Source organism: Hypanus sabinus, chromosome 14 (genome assembly GCF_030144855.1).
Source record: "Hypanus sabinus isolate sHypSab1 chromosome 14, sHypSab1.hap1, whole genome shotgun sequence".
In the NCBI taxonomy this organism is placed as follows: domain Eukaryota; kingdom Metazoa; phylum Chordata; class Chondrichthyes; order Myliobatiformes; family Dasyatidae; genus Hypanus; species Hypanus sabinus.
Window position 1 is genome coordinate 8,477,324 of NC_082719.1, and position 14,339 is coordinate 8,491,662.

The 14,339-nt window shown below is 40.3% G+C and overlaps 1 protein-coding gene across 4 annotated transcripts in view; it reads left to right on the forward strand.

The window, feature by feature from the left end:
• Nucleotides 1-14,339, forward strand: part of prdm5 (PR domain containing 5) — a 305,611-nt gene that overhangs the window by 87,871 nt on the left and 203,401 nt on the right. The window lies entirely within an intron of this gene.

The window sequence follows — 14,339 nt, forward strand, 5'->3', positions numbered from 1 at the left end:
TCCACCTCTGGAGAAAGCTCCTTCGCTGACATTTTTTCACAAGCCCACTGACTCCCACAGCTTCTTTTTCCCACCCTGATACCTATAAGAATGCCATTCCCTTCTCTCAGTTTCTGTGCCTCCACTGCATTATTCTCAGGATGAGGCTTTTCGTTCCAGGACATCTGAGATGTTCTCTTTTTTTTTCTCGGAAAAATGGTTTTCCTCTGCTACTATCAATGCTGCCCTCATTTGTATCTCCTCTGTTTCTTCCATGTCTTTCCTCACCCCATCACCCTACTGACATAGCAGTGAAATGGTTACCCCTGTCCTCACCTACCACCCCCACAAGCCTCCACAGCCAGTGTATCATTCTCTGCAACTTCAGCAGGATCAGACCACAGGGCACATCTTTCCCTGCCTCCCCTCCACTCTCCGCTTGGATCGCTCTGTGACTCCCTTGTTCGCTTGTCACCCTCAGAATGGAGTAGCACCACCTCATATTCCATCTTTGTAGTCTTCAACATGATGTTATCAATTTCTTTAGCTTCCTGTAACTTCTCTCCTCTGTTTTCCTTTTCACTCCACCCATTTGTTTTTCCATATTCCTGTGGCTCCATCAGCCCCTTTGCTTTTCTTCCCCACCCTCATGACCTGCTCAATGCCTCCCTCTGGTTCCCCACTTCCTTCCCTTTATTCCATGGTCTACTGCCCTATCTGGTCAGATTCCTTGTTCTTAAGTCCTTTGCCTCTCCCACCTATTAAGTCCTAGCTTCTCACGTTATTCCCTTTCATCTCCAGGCAAATATTTTGCTCCTCTCACCTATTAATTGCTAGTTTAATATTCTCCTCCCCTTCCCCTACCTTTTTATTCTGAATTCTGCACGATTTCTTTCCAGTCCTGATGAAGGACCTTGGATCAAAGCATTGAATGTTCATTTCCCTCCATTGCTACTGCCTCACCTCCTGACTTCCTCAGTGCATGTTGCTCAAAATTTGTGGTAGCTGAAAAATCTCCTCGGTCTGTGTGTTCAGGAATTTGTTCTATTTGTTTAGAGATGCTTTCCATACTAAAATATGTGCAAGATTATTCGATTCAAACTGCTTTTCAGTTGCACCTTTTTCAACAAGTGAATGCATTTTCATAGAGTGATATTGCTTAGATTCTGATGCTGTGTTTGTTACTTTTAAACTTCTGCATCATTTAAGGACCAACTCTCACTGGTTGTGTTCTGATTCAATGTTATGCTTACTGCTTTCTAATTCAGTTTGGTTAAGAACAAGCATTCTCATACAAAGTAGGGAAAAGGGATATATTCAACCACGCTTTTAATCATTTCAGTATCTGAATAGACACTGAGGCTTCTTTATCCATGAGAGTGTATGGATAGGTTTTCCACACCTACTTTGCACAGGAAGAAAGTTGTAAAACATAGAACATGATGAAATTTGCAAACAGGAACAAGTTCAATCTATGCCACCACAAGCATTTTTCTAATTACATCTGAAAGAGGAGTATGTCCGTTGGGAAGGGGGGAAAGTTGGGGAAATGTTCTTGTCTTCAAACTATTAAACAATAACCAGCCCAATAATTTTGGAGAGAAGGGGAAAATCCATGCTGTGGTAGGTTTCCTCGCCCACCATGCTTCGTCTCGGATAGTGTTTCATCCGAAAATACTGGTTCATGGTTCCTTCACACTTCCCAAACTCACTTTTGCTGGCAGTGAATTGGAAGAAAGTAATTTTCACTTCAGTGGTTCCCCAAGGACCAAATCAGATTTCATGTAATGGTTAAACAACGTAATAGGAGCCACCTCAATAAAAATATTGAAGATTGCCTTCCTTACTATTCTGTCAGGTTTCAGCTCTAGTATTTTGATTCCTGGTAGATTTGAAGCTGTATTGTTTTAAAAAATGTGAAAGGAAACCCTATCCTCAAATCCTTTTGGATTTTCAAAGTGCCTTGTGAGATTCCGTTCAACGATGGAAGATGTAACATAATGTTCTTGTAAAACTGATAGTTGTGGAATACCTTCCAAGGGAAAATGTACAAAGTGTTTTTTAGTGTTTTCTGAGTATTAAACAGTACTATCACAATACTACCCAAAAACAGTGTGCTTCTGTGATCTTTATTGACAAATCAAAGCATTAATATAAGCCATACACCATTTCTCTGTTTAAAGGATGCCAATGTAATAAACATTTACTGAAAGGAGATACTGGGTAGGTGGAAATAGATTGCAAAGCATTAACCTATTCAGATGTTTTAGATGATGTTGCATATCACAGGAGTGCAGCTTGAATTATTTCCTCTACTCCTTTGCCGCTCATCCAGTATTTTTGAAACTTTGAAATTTCTTTTTAACTTTTGCTGCCGGATGCTGTGAAATGATCCAGGACCTAGAAGAGTGTACATCAAGTGACTGAATGATGTAAGACAATAAGCAGGAAGTTAAATCTATGGGGAGGATATTATTTCTGAAGTAACCAGCCGTTTCAGGGACAAAAAGAAGTAGAAACAAATGTCATGTGAAAACTAATGTTTTCTCTTCTTCAAGAATTGCCTTATTTTCAGTATCTTGTGGTCTACCAAGCACTGTCTACATTTATAGCATAACCTCCCTTTATTCTGTCACTTAGCTAATTAAAATAATACTTCCATCTCTATGCTTTTTAGTCTATCTTATTGTTATTTCCTGATATCATTATGGATCAGTAGGCATAATATTCCAAGATTCCTCTATCCTTCCGCTCTTCTTAATATCTCCATGTACTATGTTTCTCTTCCCTTGTTACACCTTCTCAAGCGCATTACCTTGCTCTTCCTCTACAAAGAGATAAATTTTACAGAATTAGAATCGGGTTTTATATCCCTGCATACTGTTTGTCATGAAATTTGTTTTTATGTGGCAGTAGTATATTGCTGTACATAATCAAAATTGTGAATTTACAGTAAGAAATGTTTTTAAGAACTTCTATCTATGAATAGATAGCAAAAAAATAGTGAGGCAGTGTTCATGGGTTCAATGTCCATTCAGGACCCTGATGGCAGAGGGGAAGAAGCTGTCCCTGAGTCACTGAGTATGTGCCCTCAGGCTCCTTTACCTCCTTCCTGATGGAAGCAATGAGAAGAGGGGATGTCCTAGGTCAGACAACCCCAATAGGCGGACCACGGGCCAGGTCCGGACCACGAGAACCAAATGTCTGGACCGTGCCGACCCACTGGCACTTACGTGAATGCACCTGTAATAACATGTAAATAAAGCGCGCGCTGCTCTAATTTATTTTAACCTTGTCCCATACCGTAGGCTTGACCTACGCTCCCATAGAGCGCGTGACCTACTGCTTTCTGGTCAAAGCTGAACCTTTTGGAGGGAGACATTCACGGGAGAAAGTTGCACTTTCCACTTCTGCGGAAGCATTGAACGAAATGCAGAACGAAATGCAGGAGGTTCCAGTGATGAAGGATTTCATGACGAGCCTGGCAGAAAACTTTAGGGAACGATTTGAAAGCTCCCCTAAACTCACAGGTGACATCCCCCTCTTCCTGAGACACCATTTTCCGTTTTGGCTGAAGACCAGTGGACTGAAGAGGCCAAAAGGCTGTTGGCTTCCATAGATGAGGCAACCCTTCAGTTGGAGGTCTTGGGAATGGGAACATCTGATTTGCTCAAAGCACAACACAAGGATGTTGGGGTGAGTGACTTTTGGATCAACGTGGTTCCCCGAGCTCAATTCAAAAACACAAGAGCTATTGCAATGCTCCTACTCACACTGCTCCCCTCCACATACATACGTGAGTCATCATTTTCTTCAATAAACTCTTATCAAGAACCAGGACAGAAGCAGACTCTCCAATGCACATCTTGGCCAGTGCCTCAGGATTGCCACAACAGAATACAGGCCTGACATCGGAAGAATTGCCTCATCCCGTCGCTGTCACTTCTCTCACTGATTGGTGAGTGAATCAATTTATTTTTGTCCATTTGTCAATCTTATTGTGGTATAATAATATTACAACAACAATAATAATGATAATTTAATTTATAGCTACACTTCATACTTCAAATGCTACATTTATAATTAAAAAGAACAAACAGTTTAAATGAGAAAACAGAAACAGTTGGGGAGCTATGTCGCTGCCTTTTACACCTGGATTAGGCTTTATATTTTGCAGGAAGGGTTGGCGAATTATCTCAACATCATGAGGACATGACTAAATTTGATGCGGGGGAGAGTGCAACATACAGTAAGGTTTCACTGATATTTTAATGGTAGCAGCAACGTTTGGGTTATGACTAGAGATAATGGGGTTTGGAATGCTGTTGTCCTTCCTTGTGGGTCTGGAAGAGGGTTTTTCGCGGTCTTTTGCCGGGGACAGATACGGGGAGAGGACGCGAATGGAGTGAGTTCGTAGACTGTTAGATGGAGTGGACTTGGAGTGAGAGTCACATTACATAGAAGAAACTGACTAAATCCTTTAATATGATTAACAGAACTAATTCCCAGTTGCAGATCATGGACACTACCCTCGTCTCACCATAGTTGATGCTCGTTATAGCAGTAGCTTCTATAAATCTGTTATCAATATTGTCTCTCTTCCAGGGGTTTTATCTTGAGGATTTCCAGTAAGTAGGGTATAGATTATAACTACTAATTCTACTTCTAACAGTTTTATCTTTAGTTAGTTTGTATCGTTCTGTCACTTGTCCACACCTCTTTCTCCTATAGCTTTTTTTCCAAGTTCTCTTTTTTAACTTCTATAAACCTCGTTTTCATCTCTTCACAGGTGATGCTTCCTAACACTACATCTTTGGGTTTAATTATCCTAGGTTACAGTTAGCAGTTGACTTTTGCTTGTCACTTCTCACTCGTACTAGAGGTGGCTTGAACGCAATTTAAACCATTGACCTCATTTATTGTTGTTTTGTTGCAAGGCTATGCAGCATCTAATGAAGCAATGAAACAGCTATAAATATACTCTGTTCCTAATATCCTTCCATCTGACCAGCCTTATTCTCTGAACTTTACCCCAGAATTGCCTTTTTTCCAGTTGGGTTTTCAACTCACTGGCAAAAAAAAGTTCTTTTTTTTTATCCAGTATCAACACATGCAAAATGCTGGAGGAACAGAGCAGGTTAGGCAGAATCTAAGGAAATGAATAAACAGTTGACATTTCAGGCTGAGATCCTTCATTTTTTACTGTATTCTTTGCCCTCTGTACATTTGACGCAGAAGTTAATACTTGAGTAAAGAAAACAACCCCCATTTGCTACATTAGCATTTTCAGGTTTGTGAGAAATTTGCTTGTAAGTTCATCCTTCAACTTCACTTGCACATTTTGAAGTTCTGTAGCATATCCGAAGAATGTAATTGTTCCTCGACATATCAATGCAGTTATAAAGAAAGGCAAGATGGCGACTATACTTCATGATGAGTTTGAAGAGATTTGGTATGTCAATAAACAGACTCAAATCATCTGCAGATGTACTGTGGAGATTATTCCGACAGGCTACATCACTGAGGTCCCCCCATACCAGACAGGACTAAAAGAAGCTGCGGAGGGTCATAAATTTAGTTGGCTCCATCTTGGGTACTAGCCTACAAGGTACCCAGGATATCTTCAAGGAGCGGTGTCTCAGAAAGGCAGTGTCCCTTATTACGGACCTCCAGCACCCAGCGCGTGCCCTTTTCTCAGTTACCATCAGGTAGGAGATACAGAAGCCTGAAGGCACACACTCAGCGATTCAAAAACAGTTTCTTCCCTTCTGCTATCTGATTCCTAAATAGACATTGAATCCGTGAACACTACCTGACTTTTTAAATATATATTATTTCTGGTTTGGCATGATTTTTAATCTATTCAATATACGTATACTGTTATTTATTTATTTTTCCCTGTTCTATATTATGTGTTGCATTGAACTGCTGCTGCTAAGTTAACAAATTTTATGACACATGCTGGTGATAATAAACTTGATTCTGATTACAAACAAGAAAAGATATGCAGACGCTGGAAATCTGCGCAACACACACAAAATGCTGGAGGAACTCAGCAGACCAGGCAGCATCTATGTAAACACTGACTGTACTTTTTTCCGCGGATGCTGCCTGGCCTGCTGAGTTCCTCCAGCGTTTTGTGTGTGTTTTGCTCAGGCTCTGATTCTTTGTTTTTAACTTCAACCCGTTACGTCTCAGTGAAAAGTCCTTTCAACATCACAACCTCTGGTAGTCTCTTGTACCAAAACTGTACTCTGCTGTCTTGTATAAAACACGAGAAGGTTGGAATGGCAGCTTAAAGATGTGTTTCCAAATCAACATGATATTTCCACATCTATTCATGCCCCTGTACTCTATACTTTGCATTTGAGCTGGTACTATTACGCATAAGCACAACTAGAAACATTTTAACCGTAGCTTATACTGTACATACAAATGATTTAAAAATGAATATTGATGCTTAATATGCACAAAACCTGATACACCTCCACCCTACTGCTGCTTCTTATTATCCCACATTTATTTATAATGTGCAATAGGACAAGAACATAAAGTTCCAAGTATGTGGCAGAATCTGCACCTCAGCATGAACATAGTCATCTAATTAGGTAAACACAATGAAATGTTTACTTCAGGGAGGTTCAATTTGTCGTAACTTGTCAAATTACAGGTAATCCATAGTTAGCAGCAATACAGGGTGAAGGAAGGTCAAGTAGTCCTCATGATGGAATGAGGCAGATGACAGACTGACTTCAATCTTGTGAGTGGTTGGAGTTATACACAGGTCTTTAGAAGTTACTCTATCATTATTCATTGACTTCTGAGTCACAAACGCTAATGTGCTTTTGAATATTATATCACCTTTGTGCTTTACAACTGTGTATGAACTACTTAACAAGCACCAACCTAGTTGAACCTACTTGGTGAGAAATGATGCAACGCTGCGAGGATAATTAATTATCAGTGAGCCGAAGGTTCTGGAATGGGTGATGATCACGATACCATTGCGGTGAAGAGTTGGGTTTGAGGTGACTGAAATAGTTCCTCTTGACTAAGGAATCCAAAGAATGCGAAGGAATTTTAGTTCTTCTGCAGGGAGTGGAGGTAGAGTCTTCTTCTGTCTGCATGTAGTAGATGAGGCTACAAGTCACACCTGCAAAGCAATGCAAAAGGTATATATAAACACTGTAGTGTATAACATCTTTTAGAGCAATATAAGACTGCACTTGGAATTTTGTGTGTAACTTTGCTCACCCCATTAGAAGAAGGATGTGGAGACTTGGAAAGGGAAGAAAAGAGGTTTACCAGATGCTGTCTGGATTAAAGGGTATGAGAGGTTTGACAAGATTGAGTTCTTTAATCTGGAGCAGTGTAGGCTGAGAGAAAACCTGATAGTAATTTATAAAATTATGAGAGACAAGGAAAGGGGAGACAGTCATGATCTTTTATCTGGGAATGTCAAGTCTAGAGGATGTGCATTTCAGTCGAGAGGGGGTGAGTTTAAAGGAGATGCATGGGACAAATATTTAACGCAGTGAATAGAAGGTACCTGGAGCACACTGGCAGGGTTAGTGGTCAAAGCAGATACAATAGTCGCATTTAAGAAGCTGCTGCTAGCTGGATGCATGCATATGCAGACAATGGAGAGATACTGTATGGATCATGTACAAGCAGAAGAGATTTAGTTTAATTCAAAAACAGGTCATGGACCAAAGACCTGTTTTTGTTTTCAGTGATCCTACACCTGTTGAATGGAAGCTAACACACTTTGGAGGTTCAACAGACAATTTTATGAATGTTTACTTTTACAGAGGCGCTCAGAACTTCTCCCATAAATTTCTCATATAGGAGTCTGCCTCAGGTCTTTCAGGATATACTTTGCATTATCCATAAAGATTTCTTCCATTCAGTCCAGTTGAACTATTTAAGTGATATAGATGTGTGATCAGGAGAGGTTTTAGACATTATGGTAGAAAAGTATTAATCCAGTGTCAGCGTAAATGGCAGTCACTGAAATGAGTGAGATTAGTATTAAATATGTAGGTGATTTGATGCCCTGCAAATTCTTGAATTTCCTTCTACTGCTACTTCCGTCCTATAGTCAGTCTCCCTATCCTCCTCACCCTCTCCTTCTCCCTTCACCCCTGCCCAGCCCTCTCTCCCCCTCCCACCCCCTCCCCTTCCCTCTTTCTCTCTCCTCCTCCTTCTCTCCTATGAGTACCAAGTCTGTTTACATTAACCCCACTTACTACCCTGTTCATATTTCTTATCTCTAGCATACTCTATGGGATCCCAAAATTGTATTGGTAATAACTTTTGTGGCTGGGCATGGTGCTAGGGTAAGGGTGTGTGGGAACCATGAACAAATTACTTTGAATCAGAATCGGATTTATTATCATCGGCATGTGTCATGAATTTTGTTACTTAGCAGCAGCTGTTCAATATAATACATAATATAGAAGAAAAATAAAAATAAAATAATAATAAATAAGTAAATCAATTTACAGTATACGTATATTGAATTGATTAAAATCGTACAAAAATCGGAAATAATTGTATATTAAAAAAGTGAGTTAGTGTTCACGGATTCAATGCCCATTTAGGAATCAGATGGCAGGGGGAAGAAGCTGTTCCCGAATTGCTGAGTGTGTGCCTTCAGGCTTCTGTATCTCCTACCTGATGGTAATAGTGAGAAAAGGGCATGCCCTGGGTGCTGAAGGTCTGTAATAATGGATGCTGCCTTTCTGAGACACCACTCCTTGAGTGTGTCCTAGGTACTTAGTAGGCTGGTACCCAAGATGGAGCTGACTTGATTTTCAACCCTCTGTAGCTTCTTTCGGTCCTGTGTAGTGGCCCCTCCATACCAGACAGTGATGCAGTCTGTCAGAATGCTCTCCACGGTACATCTATAGCAGTATTGGAGATTATTTGTTGACATACCAAATCTCTTTAAACTCCTAATGAAGTATAGTTGCTGTCTTGTCTTCTTTATAACTGCATTGATATGTTGGGACCAGGTTAGATCCTCAGAGATCTTGACACCCAGGAACTTGAAGTTGCTCACTCTCTCCACTTCTGATCCCTCTATGAGGATTAGTATGTGTTCCTTCCTGAAGTCCACATTGAGCTCTTTCGTCTTACTGACATTGAGTGCCATGCTGTTGCTGCTACACCACTCTACTTGTTGGCATATTTCACTCATGTACACCCTCTCATCTCCATCTGAGATTCTACCAACAATAGTTGTTTCATCAGCAAATTTATAGATGGTGTTTGAGCTATGCCTAATCATGGTTATAGGGAGAGTAGAGCAGTGGGCTAAGTACATGCCCTTGAGGTACCCCAGTGTTGATTGTCAGCGAGGAGGAAGATGTTATCGCCAATCTGCTCAGATTGTGGTCTTCCGGTCAGGAAGTTGAGAATCCAATTGCAGAGGGAGGTACAGAAGCCCCGGTTCTGTAATTTCTCAATTGGGATTGTGGGAATGACGGCATTAAATGCTGAGCTATAGTCGATCAACCGCATCCTGATATAGGTCAATTAAAAGCTGTACATGGGCCAGCAATAGCTGTGCCAGTAGTAAAATAGAGGTTGAGTGTTGGCACAAACATTCATTGTAGACCTCTCCGATGCATTTCCATTTAGACTTAGTTCATGTTGCTCGAATTTGAGCAAATCTCACCAACAAAAGCCTTGCTGTATTCTAAAAGAATAAATTTGATGACATTTCTAGTTAGGGAAGGTTTCTGACATTTATAACATTAAAACAAATTGGAACAGACTTGTGGGGCAGGATTCAACATAAGTTATTTGCTGTTTTTTAAAAGAAATTCTTTCCCTTTCTGAAAAAGAAACTGATGCACTGGATTTGGCATTGCTTAGATTATGAGCACTTTTTGGGATAAATTACAAAAGGAATTGTTCAAAGTTATTTCTTCATTGACAGAAATGACAAATAATGGTTACAAATTTCAATTGTAATTTAGACATTTTGTCAGTAGCTTCCCTTGGAAGCATGAGAGAGAAGAAGTTTAATATTACATACACAGTTCTTTTTTTGTAGATCCCTTTTTGTAGCTATTCAGAATAAATATGGACTATGTGTTTATGGACTTTTATTCAATCTTGGTAAAGTTCTAAGGATTGAAATTCTTTCAAACTAAGGATTGGGTTATAGTTGCATGAGTGTACTAATAAAATTGAGTATCATAGGTTCCAATAGTAAGTGATTACAACATGTGAAATCATCCCAACTAGCCATTCATTTGTATTGAACAGTTTTATATTATATACACATACTTTCTTGGGAAGCGCAAACTTCCGTTTTCCAACTGGGAAGTAGCCTTGGCTGAAAATCTTAAATTGCAATGATCTCATCTTCGTTGAATTAACTTCTGAAGTTAGTTCCAGAGGGTCAGTTCAGAATGTTTAGAAAACAAAGCTATAGGAAATGACTTTAAAATTGAAGCAATCTTAGCCTGAGATAGGAAATGGCAGATAAAGTTACGTTCAAAGCATTGGTAAGAACGTGGATCTGTTGGCTTCTGGATCCCAAGTTGGAAAGGCTAACTATTTTGTATAAGATTGTTAATTCAAAACCACACATAAAGGAATACTGCTTTGAACTGTGCAGGCTTTTGGTCATATTCTCTCATTCTCTCCTCCTCCCTTATCTACTTTCCCCAGTCTACTCTTTATTCTGTTTTCCTTCTCTGGCTTCTCCCTACTTCCTGACTCTCTCTTCACCACTCATGATCTTTCTTTTTCCCATCTCTGTTTTTTCTTCTCACAATCTCTATCCTCTTCATTTTCCTCATTTTGTTCTTTGTATATCCCCATTGTATCTAATGCTTACTCTCTCTATCCTCCCCACTCATTATCTTTATATTGACCACTCTTTTTACCTCTCTATTCTTCCCTCATTTTTTTTTCTCCATATGCTCTTTATCCTCCTCATACTAACTTGCCACTCTGCCTCCCTGTGTATCTCTGTTTGTCTGCCTGACCCTCTATTCCTGTCTGCTTTTCTCCATCTCTCTTTTTTCTCTCTCTCTAACCTTAAGTCTCCCATTCTGTCTCATTCTACCTGACTAATTCTCTTTGCTTTCCTCTATCTCACCACCTTTCCTGCCCCCAAATTGTTGGAGTAGTTATCCTATTCATGGTTTATGTCAATAAAATTCCTCCCTTCTTCACTATTTCTTTCTGTTCAGAGCTTGTACTCTCCCACTGTGTTTCATGCATTCCCTTCACTTCTTTGACCAGCTGTCCCGTGGAGGGATACCTTTTAAAACTCTGACCCATATCCCGTTGTTGCTCTAAGTTTAGCAAGCAGAATCACAGTGAATTGCGCAAGTTGTCTGTTAATATGAGGGAGAATAAACCACACTGATGACTTCGTAAATCAAAGAAGTCCAGGTTTCAGCTTTCTTTTGTGACAACAGGAACTCAAGAAAAACAGCTACGATCTGCACAGTCATCAAGGCAGCAAAAGAACAATACACGGACAAGATTCAGGCACAACTTTCCACCAAAAACACATGCAGATTATGGCAAGGTCTGCACAACATCGCAGACTTCAAAGCTAAATGCAGCGGAGTTTCCAACATCGCTGCCTCTCTCCCAGACAAGCTAAATGTTTTTATGCTCAATTTGATGTTGCGAGCAATCAGCCCCTGAGGAGGCCTACAGCTGATTTTACCTGCAGCTTGGTCATTTCTGAGGCCAATGTACGCAGGTGTTTCCAATGTGTGGATAGTAGAAGGCTGTGGGAGGGGCGGCATCCCAGGGCGAGTACTCAGTATGTGCAGTACAACTGGCAGGTGTGCTTATAGACATTTTTAATCTCTCCCTCTCCCAGTGTCGAGTGCCCTCCTGTTTCAAAACATCCACCATTGTTCCTGTACCCAAAAAGAGAAAGGAACTTCAGCAAGTTAGGAACTATGGAGAATTTGAAAGTATTAATGATCATCTTGAATTTTACAATAAAAATGAAGATTTGGAGGATGCTGTTGATGTTGGTATTGTATGAAGGCAGTTCATTATCTGCACTTGGTGTTTGCACGGATTTTATTCATTTACAGTTAATCAAAAGTACATGACAGCTTACCTTTGATAACTGTTAACAGTAACACAATTTTATAGCACTGCAGTAAAACTTGTAGTATTATATCTAGTTCTATATTTTATTTCAATACATAATCTGTTACTCAGTCTTTTTTATACCTTTAAAACTTTTTTAACTATTTCCATGAAACTTCAGTTAATTGGACAAAAACATACTGGTAATAACGTTTCCCAGTTAATGGGAATTTTGTGTGTGTATGTATTATAGTAATCTGCAGTAGTTCCGTTTTATGCTGTAGAGATGCCAGAGGTCTGTGAGTCATGAGCGTCAGGAAGCTGACGTGAATGCCATTGCTATTACAAAAGAAAAAGTGCTAGACAAACTCAAAAGGTGGATAAGTTACCTGCACCAGATGGACCACATCCCAGAGTCCTGAGAGACGTTACTGAAGAGATAAAGTCATGATCTACCAAGGATTAAAAATGAGGAAATCTATGCAACACATGCGCAACGCTGGAGAAACTCAGCAGGCCAGACAGCATTTATGGAAATCTGTACAGTCAGTTTTGGGCCGAGACCCTTCAGCAGGATTTCAAGAATCACTTGATTCTGGCATGGTCCCAGAGGATTGGAAAATTGCAATTGTCACTCCGCTCTTTAGGAAGTGAGGAAGGCAAAAGTAGGGAGATTATGGGCCAGTTAGCCTAACCTCAGTGGTTGGGAGAGTGTTGGAGTCTATTATTAAGGATGAGGTTTTGGGGTACTTGGAGACTAATAATAAAATAAGTCAAAGTCAGCTTAGTTTCCGTGAAAGGAAATCTTAACTGACAAATCTGTTAGAGTTTTTTGAGGAAGTAACAAGCAGGGTGGACAAAGGAGAGGAAGTGGATGCCATTACTTAGATTTTCAGGGGGCGTTTGATAAGGTACCACAGGAGGCTGCATAACAAGACAAAATCCTAAGGCATTACAGGGGAAGATATTGACATGGATAGAGGAATGGCTGACAGGCAGGAGGCAGCTAGTGGGAATAAAGGGGACTTTTTCTCATTGGCTGCCAGTGACTAGAGTTGTTCCTCAGGGGTCAGTATTGGGACGGCTACTTATCACATAGTTTGTCAGTGATTTAGATAATGGAGTTGATGGTTTTGTGGCAAAGTTTGCAGATAAAATACCAGAGGTGCAGAGGGACTTAGGAGCCTTCCTGCAAGACTCTCAGAAGGTTAGTTTACAGGTTGTGTCTGTGTTAAAGAAGGGAAATGCAATGTTGCCATTTATTCCAGGGGAGTAGAGTATAAAAGCAAGGAGATAATGCTGAGGCTTTATAAGGACACTAGTCAGGCTGCAATTGGAGTATTGTTAACACGTCTGGGCTGCATGTCTCAGAAAGGATGTATTGTCATTGGAGAGAGTCCAAAGGAGATTCACGGAATTATTCTGGGAATGAAGGGGTTAACATATGAGGAGCATTTGGCAGTTCTCACCAGAATTTAGAAGAATGCACGGGATCTCATTGAAACCTACCGAATGTCGAAAGGAAAAGATAAGGTGGATGTGGAGAGGATGTTTCCAGTGGTGGGGGTATCCAGAACTAGAGAGCACAGCCTCAAAATTGAGGGGTGACCTTTTTGAACAGAATTGAGGAATTTTTTTTAGCCAGAGAGTAGTGGATCTGTGAATGCTGTGCCACAGACTGTGGTGGTGACCAAGTCCTTGGTTATATTTAAAGTGGAAATTGATAGATTCCTGATTGGTCAGGGCATCAGGGGATATGGTGAAAGACCAGGTGTATGGCGTTGAATAGGATCTGGGGTCATCATGATGGAATGGCAGAGCAGAGTTGATGGGCTGAATGGCCTAATTCTGCTTCCATGTCTGCTACGTAGACATGCTAATTCTGCTATGCAGATAGCATATATAGTCATTTACATTCATATTAAGTTTGAGAGGTGGAAGTTAAATGATTTACAAAACAAGATTTTTTATGCAGAGTATGTTAGATGCCGGGAATGCATTGCCAGGGAAGGTGGTGGAAGCAGATACAATAGTAATGTTTAAGATGCAATTAGAGAGGCACATGAAGAGGCAGAGGATAGAGGGATGTAGACTATGTACATGCAGATGGAATTAGTTAGATTGCCTTGGTCCACATTGAGGGCTGAAGAGCCTGTTCTATATTCCGATTCCTTCCAGATTATATCACTCACTTCAACACCAGAGGCATGTTACAGTTATAGTTTAACCTACAAGTTCACACATCTTTGGGAAGAAACGAGGGCATCTAAATTATACCC